We start from the raw sequence: 5,000 nt of genomic DNA on the forward strand, positions 1-5,000 counted from the left end.
GGGAGGAGGAGTGGGAGGAGGAAGAGGAGGAGGAGGTGTGGGAAGGGGAGGAGGAGTGGGAGGAGGAGGAAGAGGAGGTAGAGGATGAGGAGTGGGAGGAGGAGGAAGAGGAGGAGGAGGCGTTGGGAAGAGGAGGAGGCGTGGGAAGGGGAGGAGAATGGGAGGAGGAAGAGGAGGTAGAGGAGGATGAGTGGGAGGAGGAGGAGAAGGGGAGGAGGAGGAAGAGGACATAGAGGAGGAGGTGGAGATAGAGAAGGAGGAGGAGATAGAGGAGGAGGAGATAGAGGAAGAGGAGGAGGAGGAGATAGAGGAGGAGATAGAGGTGGAGGAGGAGATGGAGGAGGGGATAGAGGAGGTGGAGATAGAGGAGGAGGAGATAGAGATGGAGGAGATTGAGATGGAGGAGATAGAGGAGGGGGAGATAGAGGAGGGGGAGGAGGTGGAGATTGTGGAGGAAGGGGAGATGGAGGTGGAGGCAGAGATAGAGGAGGAGATGGAGGGGGAGATAGAGATGGAGGAGATAGAGGAGGAGGAGATGGAGATAGAGGAGGAGGGGGAGATAAAGGAGGATGTAGAGATAGAGATAGAGGAGGAGATGGGGGAGCAGGAGGAGGTGGAGATAGTGGAGGAAGAGGAGATGGAGGAGGAGGTAGAGATTGAGGAGGTAGAGGAGGAGATAGAGAATGAGGTAGAGAAGGAGATAGAGGAGGAGATAGAGATGGAGGTGGAGATAGAGGAGGAAGAGTAGATAGAGGAGGAGGAGTGGGAGGTGGAGATAGTGGAGGAAGGGTAGATAGAGGAGGAGATGGAGGAGGAGGGGGAGGTGGAGATAGAGGAGAAGATGGAGGAGGAGGTGGAGGTGGAGATTGTGGAGGAAGAGTAGATAGAGGAGGAGATGGAGGGGGAGGTGGAGATTGTGGAGGAAGAGGAGATAGAGGAGGAGGTGTAGGTGGAGATTGTGGAGGAAGGGGAGAGAGAGGAGGAGATAGAGAATGAGGTAGAGAAGGAGATAGAGGAGGAGATAGAGATGGAGGTGGAGATAGAGGAGGAAGAGTAGATAGAGGAGGAGATGGAGGAGGAGGGGGAGGTGGAGATAGTGGAGGAAGGGTATATAGAGGAGGAGATGGAGGAGGAGGGGGAGGTGGAGATAGAGGAGAAGATGGAGGAGGAGGTGGAGGTGGAAGAGGAGGGGGAGGTGGAGATTGTGGAGGAAGGGTAGATAGAGGAGGAGATAGAGAATGAGGTAGAGAAGGAGATAGAGGAGGAGATAGAGATGGAGGTGGAGATAGAGGAGGAAGAGTAGATAGAGGAGGAGATGGAGGAGGAGGGGGAGGTGGAGATAGTGGAGGAAGGGTATATAGAGGAGGAGATGGAGGAGGAGGGGGAGGTGGAGATAGAGGAGAAGATGGAGGAGGAGGTGGAGGTGGAGATTGTGGAGGAAGAGGAGATAGAGGAGGAGATGGAGGAGGAGGTATAGGTGGAGATTGTGGAGGAAGGGGAGAGAGAGGAGATGGAGGAGGAGATAGAGGAGGAGATGGAGGAGGAGGGGAGGTGGAGATTGTGGAGGAGATGGAGGAGGAGGGGGAGGTGGAGATTGTGGAGGAAGAGGAGATAGAGGAGGAGATGGAAGAGGAGGGGGGGGGGAGGTGGAGATTGTGGAGGAAGGGGAGATAGAGGAGGAGATGGAGGAGGAGGTGGAGGAGGGGGAGGTGAAGATTGTGGAGGAATAGTAGATAGAGGAGGAGATGGAGGAGGAGGTGGAGGAGGAGGGGGAGGTGGAGATTGTGGAGGAAGGGGAGATAGAGGAGGAGATGGAGGAGGAGGTGGAAGAGGAGGGGGAGGTGGAGATTGTGGAGGAAGGGTAGATAGAGGAGGGGGAGGTGGAGATAGAGGAGGAGATGGAGGAGGAGGTGGAGGTGGAGATTGTGGAGGAAGAGTAGATAGAGGAGGAGATGGAGGGGGAGGTGGAGATTGTGGAGGAAGAGGAGATAGAGGAGGAGATGGAGGAGGGGGGAGGTGGAGATTGTGGAGGAAGGGGAGAGAGAGGAGGAGATGGAGGAGGAGATAGAGGAGATGGAGGGGGAGGTGGAGATTGTGGAGGAGATGGAGGAGGAGGGGGAGGTGGAGAATGTGGAGGAAGAGGAGATAGAGGAGGAGATGGAAGAGGAGGGGGAGGTGGAGATTGTGGAGGAATAGTAGATAGAGGAGGAGATGGAGGAGGAGGTGGAGGAGGAGGGGGAGGTGGAGATTGTGGAGGAAGGGGAGATATAGGTACAACCCAAAGGACATCCAGCCAACTTGACACAACTGTGTGAAACATTGGAGTCAACATGGGCCAGCATCCCTGTGGAACGCTTTGGACACTTTGTAGGACACCATGAGCTGAACAATTGAGGCTAGAGAGAGAGAGAAACAGAGAGACATATGGAGAGAAGAGAGAGAGAGAAGAGAGAGAGAGAAGAGAGAGAAGATAGAGAGAGACAGAGAGAGAGAGAAGAGAGAGAAGATAGAGAGAGACAGAGAGAGAGAGACAGAGAGAGATATCTCCCTCTGTTTAAGAAAGCAGGCGTCTCAGTAAGGGACAGTGAGATCTCTCCTTAGAGAACCTGTCTCAGTAAGGGACAGTGAGATCTCTCCTTAGAGAACCTGTCTCAGTAAGGGACAGTGAGATCTCACCTTAGAGAACCTGTCTCAGTAAGGGACAGTGAGATCTCTCCTTAGAGAACCTGTCTCAGTAAGGGACAGTGAGATCTCTCCTTAGAGAACCTGTCTCAGTAAGGGACAGTGAGATCTCTCCTTAGAGAACCTGTCTCAGTACGGGACAGTGAGATCTCTCCTTAGAGAACCTGTCTCAGTAAGGGACAGTGAGATCTCTCCTTAGAGAACCTGTCTCAGTAAGGGACAGTGAGATCTCTCCTTAGAGAACCTGTCTCAGTAAGGGACAGTGAGATCTCTCCTTAGAGAACCTGTCTCAGTACGGGACAGTGAGATCTCTCCTTAGAGAACCTGTCTCAGTAAGGGACAGTGAGATCTCTCCTTAGAGAACCTGTCTCAGTAAGGGACAGTGAGATCTCTCCTTAGAGAACCTGTCTCAGTACGGGACAGTGAGATCTCTCCTTAGAGAACCTGTCTCAGTAAGGGACAGTGAGATCTCTCCTTAGAGAACCTGTCTCAGTACGGGACAGTGAGATCTCTCCTTAGAGAACCTGTCTCAGTAAGGGACAGTGAGATCTCTCCTTAGAGAACCTGTCTCAGTAAGGGACAGTGAGATCTCTCCTTAGAGAACCTGTCTCAGTAAGGGACAGTGAGATCTCTCCTTAGAGAACCTGTCTAAGTAAGGGACAGTGAGATCTCTCCTTAGAGAACCTGTCTCAGTAAGGGACAGTGAGATCTCTCCTTAGAGAACCTGTCTCAGTAAGGGACAGTGAGATCTCTCCTTAGAGAACCTGTCTCAGTAAGGGACAGTGAGATCTCTCCTTAGAGAACCTGTCTCAGTAAGGGACAGTGAGATCTCTCCTTAGAGAACCTGTCTCAGTACGGGACAGTGAGATCTCTCCTTAGAGAACCTGTCTCAGTACGGGACAGTGAGATCTCTCCTTAGAGAACCTGTCTCAGTACGGGACAGTGAGATCTCTCCTTAGAGAACCTGTCTCAGTAAGGGACAGTGAGATCTCTCCTTAGAGAACCTGTCTCAGTAAGGGACAGTGAGATCTCTCCTTAGAGAACCTGTCTCAGTACGGGACAGTGAGATCTCTCCTTAGAGAACCTGTCTCAGTAAGGGACAGTGAGATCTCTCCTTAGAGAACCTGTCTCAGTAAGGGACAGTGAGATCTCTCCTTAGAGAACCTGTCTCAGCAAGGGACAGTGAGATCTCTCCTTAGAGAACCTGTCTCAGTAAGGGACAGTGAGATCTCTCCTTAGAGAACCTGTCTCAGTACGGGACAGTGAGATCTCTCCTTAGAGAACCTGTCTCAGTAAGGGACAGTGAGATCTCTCCTTAGAGAACCTGTCTCAGTAAGGGACAGTGAGATCTCTCCTTAGAGAACCTGTCTCAGTACGGGACAGTGAGATCTCTCCTTAGAGAACCTGTCTCAGTAAGGGACAGTGAGATCTCTCCTTAGAGAACCTGTCTCAGTAAGGGACAGTGAGATCTCTCCTTAGAGAACCTGTCTCAGTAAGGGACAGTGAGATCTCTCCTTAGAGAACCTGTCTCAGTAAGGGACAGTGAGATCTCTCCTTAGAGAACCTGTCTCAGTAAGGGACAGTAAGATCTCTCCTTAGAGAACCTGTCTTGGCCCTTCTGTAAAATGAGAACATATAAATGAAGCCCTCTGGGGCACTTTGACGTTGTCCCACTATTCAATCCTATTCCCTAATTAGTCCACTACGCCCTTGTCTAAAGTAGTGCACTATATATGGAATAGGGCTGTGGTAGAAAGTAGTGCACTATATAGGGAATAGGGCTGTAGTATAAAGTAGTGCACTATATAGGGAATATGGCTGTAGTATAAAGTAGTGTACTATATAGGGAATAGGGCTGTAGTATAAAGTAGTGCACTAAATAGGGAATAGGGACCATTTGGGACAGACCCTGTCATTCTCCTTCCTGTGTGTATAATGTGGTTAGTGATGTCAAATGTTTCTGCAACGCTTGGAGGTAAACACACACACACACACACACACACACACACACACACACACACACACACACACACACACACACACACACACACACACACACACACACACACACACACACACACACACACACACACACACACACACACACACACACACACACACACACACACACACACACACACACACACACACACGGCGTACTCAAGCTGAATGACAGTAATACCATTACATTAATGGGACCTTAAATGTCAGAGAGAGGAGGTTGAAGAGGAGGAGGAGGAGGAGGAAGAGGAGCACGAGACAATAAAGTGAATGATATTTTTATTTCTCTCCCTCCCTTTTTTTACTGCTCTCTGACT

The 5,000-nt window shown here is 50.8% G+C and overlaps 1 pseudogene; it reads left to right on the top strand.

Moving 5' to 3' along the window:
• The window catches only part of LOC135532720 (glutamate receptor ionotropic, NMDA 2A-like), a 14,109-nt pseudogene that overhangs the window by 4,233 nt on the left and 4,876 nt on the right, over window positions 1-5,000 (top strand).

The sequence above is a fragment of the Oncorhynchus masou genome, unplaced genomic scaffold, assembly GCF_036934945.1.
Source record: "Oncorhynchus masou masou isolate Uvic2021 unplaced genomic scaffold, UVic_Omas_1.1 unplaced_scaffold_1999, whole genome shotgun sequence".
In the NCBI taxonomy this organism is placed as follows: Eukaryota; Metazoa; Chordata; class Actinopteri; order Salmoniformes; family Salmonidae; genus Oncorhynchus; species Oncorhynchus masou.